This window comes from Astyanax mexicanus, chromosome 18, assembly GCF_023375975.1.
Source record: "Astyanax mexicanus isolate ESR-SI-001 chromosome 18, AstMex3_surface, whole genome shotgun sequence".
Taxonomy (NCBI): domain Eukaryota; kingdom Metazoa; phylum Chordata; class Actinopteri; order Characiformes; family Acestrorhamphidae; genus Astyanax; species Astyanax mexicanus.
This window is the reverse complement of record NC_064425.1, coordinates 25,477,978-25,492,527: the sequence shown is the minus strand read 5'-3', so window position 1 is coordinate 25,492,527 and position 14,550 is coordinate 25,477,978.

The window sequence follows — 14,550 nt, the reverse complement described above, 5'->3', positions numbered from 1 at the left end:
GTCTAAAGCGCTGCCACTATGAGCGGGAGGTCGCAGGTTTGAACCCCCACTCACGCAGCTTTGCCATCAAGCTGCAGGCGCTCAGAGCGAGCAAAATTGGCCCTGCTCCCTCCGGGTGGGAAGATGGCACTCTCTCCCCGCATCAGCAGCAGCTCGCAAAGAAACGATGGCTGACTTCACATGTATCGGAGGAAGCGTGTGTTGGGGCATTACTAGTAATAGGGGGAGTCCTAATGAGTGGGTTGGGTAAGTGGCCGTGTAAATTGGGGAGAAAATGGGAAAAATTAGAATAAATAAAATAAAAAGGAGCGATGGCTGGCTTTACATGTGTCGGAGGAGGCATGTGCTAGTCTTCACGCTCCTGGTGTGTTAGGGCATCACTAGTAATAGGGAGAAACCTAATGAGTGGGTTGGGTAATTGGCTGAGCGAAATTGGGGAGAAAATGGGAAAAAAATTGAAATAAAATTACTAAATAAAAAAAAAATACAGTATAGTCTTTTGGAATCTGGAAAATTAAAAAGTAGTAGTGCATATATTCTAAAGACTCTAAATACATGAAATGTATGGTACATTCTGTGTTCAGACCAACACACAACTTGAATTGAAGCATTGGGATAGTTTACAAATTCTCCCATACCTTCACAACAGCCACCTCAATCCTTCAAACGCCATGTCAGATCTGTTACTGTGTAATCAAGACATCATTACAATTCCCTCACCATAAATAAACACCTTAAAGCGAAGAGTGCGGAATGCTGTGTTTCTGACTATCTGTGAGTGTATGAGTGTGTGTGTATTAAAAGCTTGCCAACACATGAAAGCCTGGGAAACTCCCAATGCCACACTTGTGGTGAGTCATATAAATAATGCTGATCAAACACCCCACGATGTGTTAGTTTCTCGCTAAATGGTCTGTGTCACGAACCATCCGCCATGTTTACCTAAAGGCTGATGGAGGTTCTCTCTCTCTGATTACTCCAGCTGAACTGTGCCTGTCGTCCACAGTGAGCTACACATGGAACACTTGTGCTAATCCTCTTAGGGGGCAGGAAGATCTAATGACTTACACTGTTTAAACTAAAGGTGCTACAAATGGTTCCCTGAGTGAACCACTTCTGGTTTAATAAAGATATTGGGTCTCATTTACCAACATCCTAAATTTATTCTAGAGGAAAGTGCCAATTGTCGTCAGACAGGATGGAGCTACAATTATGCGGGGGCTCCCTTATTAAATATCTGTATGATTTTTGGAAGATTTGTTTGTCTGTTCACATGGACAATCCTAGCCAGATGCTGCCGGTCACAATCTCTACCACCCACTGCACTTCTATGATGTATTTTTCCTAAAAGTTGTCAGTGCGCCTTATAATCCGGTGTGCCTTATGTATTTATTTTACCAGTCAGGTTGTAAGGAGCAGTAAAGCCACCCTGTTGAAGTACAGTATTATACAGGAGTTTCAGTTTAGTTCTCTAGCAGTATTAGCATTAGCCGCTAACAGTGCTATGTGCTAGCTCTTAAGCCGTCTAGAGGTAAGGATAATAAGCCTGTAGCCTTCTGTTATCCCCAGCTAGCACTGCTGGAGCAACATTAGCCTTACTCGCCAACCATGCTAAGAACTATCTCTTTGTCCGTTCAGAGGTGAGTATTATCGGCATGTAGCCTGCTGCTAACCCTGGCTAGCACTGCTGGAGCAGCATTTGCATCACCGCTAGCGTAATGCTCCAGTCTTAGTGGAAAGTCTTTCAGGAAAGAAATCTGTGTAGATTTACATCCAGGGCTCATTTGATTTATTTAAGAATTTTGAGCCCTGAAGCCCTTTTTTTAAGAATTAAAGTTTTGTTTATCTAACTTAACTTAGCTTTACAGGTCTCACCCCCCCCCCCCCCCCCCCCCCCCCCCCCCCCCAGCAGTGAGACCTGCTAAATTAGAAGGAAAACATGGCAACACTCCTCTTCCTTAATAGAGTCATATAAAATGCCCTTTATAATCCAGTGCCCTTTATGTATAAGAATAGACCAGAAAATATTCGTGTTTTGGCAGTGCGCCTTATAGTCTGGTGCACCTTATTGTGTGAAAAATACGGTAGATGGTGTTGTCTTCTCTTGCCAATCCTATTGTTATTCTGGCTGGCACAGGCATATGTTGCCTGATGTTTTAGAGCTGGGAATCTGGCACTTTCCTCAGAGAGCTTTCATAGAATTAACATTTGCCCTGTGATCCGATCACAAATGACTGCCAAAACTCCTCGCCATTCAATCCTGGATTTCTCACATAATTTCCGCTGGAGAAGGTGCCAGTTACCATATTGTCCTCAGCCCAAATTGAGACCAGGAACCTAATTTCATTTGAACACCAGCCACAAGTATCGCCTTATTTAATAAGCTTAATTGTAGCTTTGTGGACTGTGCTTTTCTGTCAGGGACACATCAAGATGCTTTGGTTTACACTACAAAAAGTATATGGTCATAGGAGTTTCTGAACCATCTCTGAATGTGGATTGAGTGATCAATTGAGGACAATGCATCCATGAGACGCGTTACATCCTCGTTTGCACGTGTACTTCTGTACTTTGTGTTGGCCACTTTTGATTGCAGCATCTAGGATGGATGAAATGCCAGATGTTAACAGGGTCCTAGTGAGTGGGTAGAAAGAATAATAATTATAATTATAAATAATCTACAAAAATATGCTTCTTAATGAAGCCAAAAGTGTCTCTATTATGGGATCACTCAAAGAACCATTTGTTGCACCTTTATTTTTTTAACAGAGGACTACAGCAGGGCAAAGCTTAATGAAGACTGATGGAAAATAGTAAGTGTTTAAACAAGGTTTGTCTTCATTATTACCGCAGTTCTGATAAAAGCAGACCGTTCCTCAGATCTGTAATTATTCCGTCCATGGCCTACTCCGGTTAAACTGAAAAAACAATGCCCTCTTCCCTTCAGAACTTTCCTGTGACAAAACCCAAAATGATTAGCTTTGACATGGTGGAGAGGGACTGCAATCATTTGAGGTTGCGAGAGAGAAAACGTCTGAGCTTGTACTTTGTTTTATGGCTTGTGTTTTCCTCCCTAAGAGCCTGCATTTATTTTTGTGTCTCAATCACAGGGCATAAATCACGTCTGCCTCTCTCACTCTCTCTCTTTCTGTCTGTGACTCTCTTTCTATCATTTTCACTCCATCTCTCTCTCTCTCTCCCTCATCAGGGTAGGGGAAGTGGCCGTCGTCTCCAGAGCCAGCGAGGGTCCTGCTTTCTGTCCTGCGGAAGAATTAGCCCCTCAGACATTACCACATCGCAGCCTGCGGTGCATAGTTTCTGGGCCCGCATGGTTTCCCCACTTCACCCCAGCCTCGGGCCCTGTGGGCCTCCATCCTCGGCCTCTAATTAGATTACCCAAATTCTCCACTTTGCGTTGGGCTCTGCTCTGGGCAAACCCTACCTTCAGAGCTGTAATATGGGGTCTTAAAGGGAGGAAATGACCTAAATGGCGGTCAGAAGGGATTCTGTTACACCCAATGGTGTGCTGACACAAACGCTTCTGCAAAGTCGCCAGTCTTCACCCGGATTTACGGCACAGCCGGCGCGTAACGCTCGCCCAGGAGGAGAGGCACACTGCGCCATGGTCAGGAGGAGGCAGAGCCCTCACAGTCCTTACGGCCGGGTCAAGGCCAGAACGGCCAATTAGAGAGCTCAGTGCTTTTGGAGAAGCTGTTGAACAGGTGAAGCTACTGGATAAATAGATTTTGGTCTACATTCTTCAATAAATAAGCGGAGCTTATAAATAGGTCTTTTAGTAATACTATAAAAAGAAACACTTTTGAACCATAAAGAAAGTAGCAGTGAGGGTGAATACCATTTAAACTGTAAAAAAAAAAAAACTTTACATCAAGTGATGTTTCTTTATACCTGTGGTTCTCAAACATTTTAAAACACATACAACCCACGATCAAACTAAACATTCCACTGTTTCTGATCAATTCAAAATTCCTTATTATTAATGCCACTACACTGCACCACACAATTGTTGTTGTCTCCCGCCTAAATATGCAAAGTACAAAGACATTTTTTTATCATGATTTTAATCATGAAAGAAATGGCCATTACTAATATAAATATTGTACATTCATTCTCTTATTTATATTTAAATATTTACTGTTAAACTCATAAGTCTTAAGAAGAACAAGTGTGTTGTTGCGTTAATCTGATTATTTTTTTTATCGATTGACAGTACTACTAATTAGACATCACTGGAGCTTATACTGATACTGAGGAAGACAACAGGAGTGAACTACAGTGTCCCCTGGATCCCTAGGTACTAAAGTACTACAGGGTTCTACTCTCAGGCCTATGAAACTGAACTGTAGTTATGATTTTAAGAAACTTTAAAAGTTGTGGGCTTTATACAGGGTCTAAAGAGTTTAGCACTTTGTAAAATTATGTAAATTATACATAAAAACCTTAGAGTTTAATTAATAATAAATAATTTGTGCATTTTCTGGGGTCATCAGGCATACCACCATTGGATGCTACATTTACAACAAGAATTACAACAGTTAAAGAATCATTATTAATGGCTTAGGATCTAATTTCTCATTTCTTAAGAGTGGTTCTTCTATGATATTGCTGAAAGAACCATTTTGTTTAACATTTTGTTTTGTCATGTCTTTCAGGCAGGCAGTTAGTTTTGACTGATAGAAAAAGGTTCAGACTGACAGATAAAATTGTCAAACAAATCAGCAAAAACAAGCTCTTCAGTAATTTCACAATAGGAGATGCAGTCTTTTATACTTGGTATGGATTGTTTAAGTTTTTGGGTTCACTCTTACTCCATCCTTTAGAAGATTGTTCCCGTTGTTCTTTAGCTCTCTCCTGAGGAGCAGAACCTTGTCAAATATCAACAACTCTGCCTTAACTGCTTGAAAGAAAAAAGAGATCACCAACTTTGCCTTAATTGCTTGAAAGAAAAAAAGAGAGAGAGAGGAAAGAAGATACAGAAAAAAATGGAGATGCATAGATGCAAATAGATCAAAAATCTAACTCTAAATATGGTTAAGAGTTTATTAGCTCAGTAAAACAGTATTATTAAAATACATACAGTACCAGTCAAATGTTTGTACACAAACTCATTTTATTTGTATTTTTTGCTCAATACTGAAGTCATTCAGACTATGAAGGAACACATAAGGAATTATTTAGTACACTTAAAATTGTTAAACAAACCAAAATACTCTGTAAAGAAGCATTTAGGTGACTCTTATGTGGGTTGCTGTTAACGTGGTTTCTGAGGCTGGTAACTCTGATGCATTTATCCTGTGCAACAGAGAAAACTCTTACTTTTCCTTTCCTGTGGCTTAGTCCTCATGAGTGTCAGTTTCATCATAATGTTTTTTTTTTTCCCCACATTGACTGATCTTCATTTCTTAAAGTATATTTTTCTTTACTTAGTTGAATCGTTCTTGCCATAATATGAATTAGAACATTACTATCACTATTACTATTACTTAACTATTAACTGTACACCAACTCTACCTCTTCACAACACAACTGATGATCTCAAACACATTAAAAGGGCAAGAAATGCATCTAATGAACTCTTGACATGTTTAGAAACACAGATGTTTCTGAAAGACATTCCAAGTAACTAATGTGCAAAGCTGTCATCTAAGCAGGAGGTGCTTTGAAGAATTTAAAATATAAGAAATATTATGGTTTGTTCAACATTTTTTGTTTACTAAATAATTCCATATTTTTTCTTAATAATATGGGTTAATTTCTTTGTATTAATCTCCAATAGAGAACATTTTAAAATACATAAATAAATAAATAAATGTACAGCTGTTTGTGTCATTTGTTTCGATGTAGGTTTTTTTTCACCTGGTTTCTAGATGAGGTTCTAATCACATCAGATACACACACAATATAAAATGTTATAAAACCTTTAAATATATATAACAATAAATATAGAGTTTTATATTGTTTTATAATGTTTTATGTTAATTTTATGTTAAATTAAGCCATTAATTTTATTATTTATTAATTCATTCAATTTGAGCGAAGTAGTTTTAGATACACAGCTAAACATATCTACCCCACTATGCAAGAGTACAGGCACATGAGAAAGTCTTCTGAAAAGTTATTTATCTGGTCAGCAAAAGTCCATACATTTATTGTAAATACAAATATAAATTATATAAAGAAAAGTGTTTGTATGAGAGCATTGAAGAGAAACCTGCAACTTTTTAAATCTTTCTTTTTAAATTGTTTATTAATTTTTACTTCATTACTACATGTTTGTTTGTGTTTATTCCAATTCATATAGTGTTTTACAGGCAAAATAATTAAACGTATATTTAATATTTAAACAATTGGTATGGATACTAGATTTACTATTGAAACTAAAACAGAACAGAAGAACGTATGGAGTGTGTTTTTGAGGCATTTGGTGCGCTGTGAGCGCTGTGAGCGATGCCTCTGCAGATTCTGCACAGAGGCGGTGGTGAATGTGAGTGATTTGCAGTCATAAATCATTTCTACAGGACAGTGGGAGGCTGCCAAGCACTGAGCATCGGTCATGTTCTGCAGAGGACATCTCACACACCCCCTCATCATTTCACAAATGCTCTGCTTCTTTTTTTTTTTTTTAGATTTTTTTTTACATGTCATACAGAGGAAATGCTTTATGAAAACACATCAATACAAATGCAAAAAAAAAACTTATTTTACTTTAGTTTTTTTTTTCTTTTCACAATCATGCAACATTTTATACAGCACACACACACACACACACACACATATACACACTCTCACAGACACAGTAGGTCAATATCTCCTGTACACACCATCACTCCCGGCCTCTCTGCTGGACCTGCACTATAATTCTAAGCAGGTGCTGCTGAGGGAACCAGAGGAATTCAAAGGAAGTCGAGAACACAAACCGAGTTAAACTGCCGAATGTGAACCGCACAACTCCAGGGGGAGCGAAACCCCCCAGCTGAACTTCATCCACAATGCACCATGCATTTTACATGCTGCAGCTTCGGCATCAGAAAATGACTGAAGCCCTTCTCATGAATAAATATCTGAAGCACTTTGGAGTCTGAATCACAGATGTTCTCAATTAGCAGCTATCACAGCGAATTTCCCACAAACCCACACAGCTGGGAGAACGGGAGAACATGGGAATCAGAATGCCTTGATTTGATTTTCTCTCATTTCTGCCATTTTTTTGCATTTTCAAAGCTTGGCGGGCGATGGAATATAGGTGGAATATGGTGGTTTTAAGGAGTCAATTTAGTAGCAAAAGAATCAGTGAAGATCTGAATCTCTCCTCCATTCATCTATCCAATCTCAACCATCTCTGAGACCCTTACAGCCAATCATCATCATCATCATCATCTACATCTACTCTACAGTCAGTGTAGCCTACCTTTGAGAAACATGACAGTGAGCCATTACACAGCCATTCACATAAACAACCGCTGGCTCTGGAATCAACCTACGATAAAAGAAGCAAGCTTCTTCTTCATGAACTGTGATACCAGCATTAGCTGAGACTTGTGTCTATGTGTGTGTGTGTATGTGTGTGTGTGTGCTTTTTTTTTTTTTTTTACCCAGAAGCCTCAGAGGCCTGCGATCCAGAGCATCTCAGGAGTGGTTAATCCATCTCAATCACGAGCGGTGGCTTCACACAGAGAGCCGTTCTTGTCTTTCACCGAGTCTGTACCCTGCTGATTCCCAAGAACATAAGGGGGGAAAAACACTCACTTCACATATGTACATGTCACATGGAAATGTGGAACAAATTAAAACAGTGCACACACAAGAACGACTGAATGAAGCGAGAGGAGGGAGGCACAGATATGTTTTAGCACTAAAAGTTGAGTGCTGTTTTTTATAGCTTCTATAGCTAAAGCTGTTTAAGGATTCTGACACAAAACAGAACGCACTGAATGCATAAAAATTCTAATTGTCATCAGAAATTAGAGATGGCCCAATTTCACAATTCTTCAGTTCTGATTCAATATAAATTCTGATACAAGAGATATTTTGATATTAATATTGTTATATTGTTTTATTTGTTTGATATCATCAATTTTAAAATTATTTCTCTTATTGCTTATTTCTCTTGCGCTTATGGTCACATCATGAGGCTAAAATAGAGCACACAGCATGTCCTATTAAAGAGAGCAAAAAATATACACACATACACTGCATTTAAATGCATTCCCATGGACTAATTACCATAAAGTATTAGTTTGGACACACCTTTTTATTAATATTATCATTAATTATAATGTTTTTTTTTTCCTACATTGTAAATAAATAATGAAGTCATCCAGACGGAACTCATAAGGAACCATGTAGTAACTTAAAAGTGTTAAAACAAACCAAAATACTCTGTGAAGCATTTAAGTTGCTCTTATCTGGGGTGCTATTAAATTAGGGTTTTCTGAAGCTGGTAACTCTGATGAACTTATCCTGTGCAACAGAGGTAACTCTTGGTCTTCCATTCCTGGGGCGGTCCTGATGAGAGCCAATTTTAATCAAAATGTTTATGATAAACCTTAACTGCTGTTAACAGCTGTTAGCTGAAAGTCATTCCAGGTGACTACTTTACAAAGCTAATGTACTATGTACAAAGTTATCTAAGCAAGAATTTAAAACATATCTTGGTTTAACACCTTTTTGTTTACTAAATGTTTAAATGTATTTTTTCATGTTTCCATTTCATTTCCATTCCATTCATAGTTTAGATGACTTTAGTATTTGTAAATAATGAAAAACACTGAATTTAAAATAAATGTCCAAACTTTGTACTGGTACAAATACATGGACTCTAAATGATTCAACAGGCTGTTAAATATAACATGTTCCTAGAAAGCAGAAACAAGAGAAACAAGTTACTCTCAAATGATAATTATATGACTGTCGTACCACCACACCATTCTGGAATCTAGCAGCACAAGGAATGCCTATCAATATTAGACAGGTGGCACTAATTTTATGGGTGATTGGTATAAGGGCTTATTGGTTAAAATCCAAAACACGGTTGTGCACATTTCCATCTTTAATTTCACATTAATTTATGGAACCCAACATAAAGGCCAGTTAGAGCTGAATAAGGGAACAGTAACGCAAATCCATGGACCCAACCTGATTTGTGTTAACAGTTTAAGCTTGTTAATACCAATCAATTAGTGCCTATATGCCACACATCTAACTCAGTATTAGTATATTCTTAGTGTTATTACTCCTAATAAAGTACTTGAGAAGTTTAGACTGAACATTGTAAGATATAGCTTTTTTTGCAAACATTATTAAAACAAAAGTAAAAATATATCTTGATAAAATACTTTGAATGGAGATTTAGCTTTTGTGTTTTTTTTTGTCAAATGAAAACATAAGTTGAAGTTATCCCATGGGACTCTTAAAGCTGTGATCACATACCAGTCAGGAGATCCTACTTTCCACTTGTGAAATTGAAATTACAAGCACATTACATTCAAGTGCTTTGCTGTCAAAGTGACATGAAAAATGTTGGATACAAGGTCTATATTCACCTGCTTTTTGGGAAATAGTGATAAATAGCATTGTTCTACATCCAGATAAATGCATATACAGTAGATTACAGAATAAAATTTAATTTGCACAAACAACCATTTCCACAGCAGCAGTACTGTTAAAAATAAAAGATTATATACCATCGATTAGGGGTGTGCCATATTGTACGCAATAATATCACCAACATTTCTGAATACTGTGAATGATATTATACCCTGAAATATATTGCCATATCACCCACCCTAATTATCAGATCAGGGTACTACTTTTTTACAGTTTCTAGCAAAAGAAAAATTCACACTGTTCTCATTTTCCTTTATATAACTACTATATCTACTTATATCTGTCCAGTATCATTTATTTTACTTCATTCCTGGATATATGGAGATATTTGGAGTGCGTTATTAGTATTATGACAATTTGGATCATTGACTTCTTTTATAAATCTGATAAAATTCTTGTATTTTTTTATATCTCAGTTAGGGGTGTTAGGGCAATATTATATCGTACACAATAACAAAATGTAATTAAAATTTTGTGTAGTAGTGTATTCTTAAAATATTTTTTTCTAATTCAGTGTTTTGTCATATCGACCGCTGCCAAGAGGGACATTAGGGACACTGCCTTCCACATATCAGGATCTACAAGTGCCAAAAGTTACAAGCCGCAGGCCGATGATAAAGCCTAATTAAAATATCTATAAAATTGTAAAATTATTGTCAAGATTACAGTAAATGTAAACTGAATGTAATTTGTACTCTAACAATACAATTTATACAATTTATAATTACAGAATTAAGTTTCAACAGTGTAAAAGTACAATTAACTCAAGACTTCTGAAAGTTAAAGAGCCTTTAGTTTGATTGTATGTCAGAGGCTGTCCTGGCCATTAAAGTGTCACTCAAATAAAACCAAAGGATGAGTCCAGGCTCCTGTCTATTTCTGTTGGGTTTTGCTCTATCCACTGCTCTTTTCCACTCCTAGCAAAAAAGGATGAGGGGGAAGGATACGCTCCTGCTCCTGCTCTCCCGCCACCCTCCATAATTACCTCACACTCTGGCTCAGCCGACGGGAAACCCAAGGCCATAATCAATTAGCAATCAGCGGTTGGCTCAGGAGGAGCGAGAGGCCGGCATGGCCCCAGAGAGCAGACACAAATTTAGGGGCTCGTCCGAGGCCCTGCTTTCCTCAGGCCATAGTAATGCTATAAAAACAGCCCAGTTTATGAAATGTGGTCAGCAGCATCACTTTGGTCTGGGTAGTGTTAAGCCTAACCGCCAAACAAATTGGAAAGTTGGTGCTTGAAATCCCAAAGAAGCTCCAGCACAGCAAAATGTTTTGGAGTCTGCAGTGCAATAAAGACGAAATGCACCTGAAGGCAGAATTTTCATTACAGCATGTGTTCAGCTCTGAAAAAAATCTGATCTGTGCCACATTATAATCTAGCAAATAATATAGCAAATAATTATGGCAAATACTTTAGTTACTTTAGAGTGGTAATGCAAAGTGCATTTTAAAGGTAATTGAGGATTTGAACTAAGAACTTTTTTAAAGCTTGCTATAAGAATGTTGTTTAAGACCACTTAAAATTATGAATTTCTTTGATTTTACCAAATTGAAAACCTCTGGAATATAATCAAGAGGAAGTTGGATGATTACAAGCCATCAAACCAAGCTGAACTGCTTGAATGTTTGCACCAGGAGTGGCAATAAGTTATCCAAAAGCATTGTGTAAGACTGGTGGAGGAGAACAAAAACTTTATAATATGAACTTGTTTACTTTGTATTATTTAAGATCTGAAAGTTCTGCATTTGTTTTTTTTATTTCATCCATATCTTATGTTTATTAGGAATTTGGGAGAAATGTTGTCCGTAGTTTATAGAATAAAACAACAATGTTCATTTTACTCAAACATAAACCTATAAATAGCAAAATCAGAGAAACTGGTTTAGAAACTGAAGTGGTCTCTTCCTTTTTTTCACAGCTGTATATTTTCTAACATAATTTGCAAAACTCTGCAGGTCATATTCATAAATGGGACCTGTATCTGTCTGTAATGTTAACAAATCTGGCCCTAAAATGGCTTATATGTGCACATTAATATGTTCATGCATGTTACCTCAAAATAATCTCTGTTAATGAATACAAGTCACTGGCTGAAGTATGACTGAGAGGTCTCATAATGTTTAACCTACCCTTAATGTTAAGTCCTACCCTTTAATAAAAAGAGCCAATCAGCTTGCTGGTTTCTCCGTGAGCCAGAACCAGGTAACAAATCTGGATTATTGATCCGAAATGCTACTAACTACTCATAGGGTTTTAATCAGAATTTATCAGGGATTTAAAACATATTTTTGAAATGTTAATTTGACCTTCACTTTCAAGTATTTGGGACCAAATTGAGAAAGCACTGCAAACTCTGCCACGGAGTGAATAAAGTAGACTTTCCTTTAAGAACGACACCAACCTTGAGTACATTCTACAGGCAAAGATACACATAAAAAAACAAAAAAAATATGACCGTTCACATTCATGTCAAAACCCTGCAAATCAGATACATGTTAAAGTGTGTCAAATCTAAAGACTGAAATAATCCACTATTTAAAAAAAAAATTATATATATATATATATATATATATATATATATATATATTTTTTTTTTTTTTTTTTTTTTAAGAATTAGGACTACATTTAATGTTAATCACTGAGTGTGGTAAATGAAGAATCATATGGCAAATATAACAATATTTTTGTATTTTTGTGACTATAAAGCACACTTAAAATCCTTTAATTTCCCCAAAAAACGTAAGTATGCCTTATAATCTGGTGCGCTTTATGTATGAATTTTAACAGTCACTCTACTGAAGGGCAGCATAATACAGGAGTTTCAGTGCAGTTCTCCAGCACCTAAACTCCAAACAGGATCAGTATTAGCATTAGCTGTTAACCGCGCTATGCTCTAGCTCTTTCGCATTTCAGAGGTGGCTAGCGCTAGCGGTTAGCCGCTAATGCTGCTTCTAGTGGAAATTTGAAAATCTAAATTTACTGTAAATAAACTGAAGTGCTTTACTCATCCCTTATCCAAATAAAACAGTTGTCAGGAGATAAACATGTGTAGATTAACATTCAGCACTCATTTGACTTTAAAATATTTATATTTTTTAAGAATTACAATTTCGTTTAATTAACTTAGCCCAGCTTTACAGCGAGACCTGCTGAATTAGAAGGAAAATTCAGTTCCTATCCTTACTGGTGTCGCATAATGCACTTTGTAATTTAGTGCTCTTATGTATGAAAATAGACCAGAAAGTAGATGTTCATTGATAATGCACCTTATAATCCGGTGCGCCTTATAGTGCAAAAAATGCAGTACATGGAATATTTAAAATGTGTCTAAGTGTGTAGCATAGCCTAATACTTAACTTTCAATGGAAGACAGTGTAAAAATATTTATTTGAAGTTATGTTGTAGCATTTTTATTGATCCATTTATCATTATCAAGTCAGTTGTAAAAAAAAAAGCCAGTTAAAAGGTGAAAAAACACCAAAAACATAGATACAAGTGTTTTTGCTTGCCAGTGACGATATGATAGGTTAAGAAACGCACTATGATGACTAAAGAAGAACATAAAATAATATTATAGGAATACAGGACATATCACGATAATTTAATATTATATAATACAGAAATGAAACCACCTTTAAAGCATGAGACAATTATAATCTTAGTCATTATGCTCAAATGAATGAGAAAAAGATAATAAACAAATTAAAGAATGAAAGAAGATGGTCTTACACTATTACTCCAATTACTGAAATAACTCCTATACCCTTTTCACCTATAAGTGTTAAATTTAATTTAATCTTTGTGCTCTTCGGAGTTTTTGAACGCAAGCTTTCTTCCCCCAGATAACAGATAAAAATGTGCCAATACTGCCCCTAGAGGTGACAGAAATGTTTCCAGAGGTTTTCCAGAGAATAATGTCTCACAATAATCCACTAGAGGTCAGCATTACCTTACAAATATATACACCATCACTGCTTTCAGCCTGAACTGAGCAGAACTGCACCTCATTTCACGCGTCTAGAGGATCAGGATTATATCTGAAAAAGACCAAGACAGATTTAATTTAAATTGAATCACTCAAACCACATTAGGGGGTGCTCTGACATGTCTGAGCAACCTTTTATGGTGGTGTAAATACTCTGTCTCTCCAAAGCACATTTATCAACCAAAGCACCAGTAATAAGTGAATTTGTACAGTACAAGCCAAAAGTTTGGAAACACCTTCTCTTTTTCCATGCGTTTTCTTTATTTTCATGACTATTTACAATGTAGATTCTCACTGAAGGCATCAAAACTATAAATGAACACATGTGGAGGTATGTACTTATCAAAAAAAGGTGAAATAACTAAAAAAAAAAAAGTACATTCTAGTTTCTTCAAAATAACCACCCTTTGCTCTAATCATTGCTTTGCACACTCTTGGCATTCTCTCAATGAGCTTCAAGAGGTGGCCACCTGAAAAGGTTTTCCAACAGTCTTGAAGGAGTTCCCAGAGGTGTTTAGCACTTGTTGGCCCCTTTGCCTTCACTCTGTGGTCCAGCTCACCCCAAACCATCTGGATTGGGTTCAGGTACATAAAACTCCATATGTGTTGATTCAAACTTTTGGTGACTTCAGTGCGAATCTACAATGTAAATAGTCATGAAAATAAAGAAAACGCATTGAATGAGAAGGTGTGTCCAAACTTTTGGCTTGTACTGTATATTCTGTCCCACACAATAATTAGAGAAGCATTTAAGTACAAATTGTAAATGTGTTTAAATCTGATCAGAATACAATCCAAATAGTCACATGGTATAGTGTATATTTGGTTTTAAAATAGGCCTAGGGCTATATTCACATTACAACCCAAATTGCTTAAATCCAATTTTTTGCTTGATTTTTTCATCTTGACGGTTCACATTCACAAATGTAAGTGA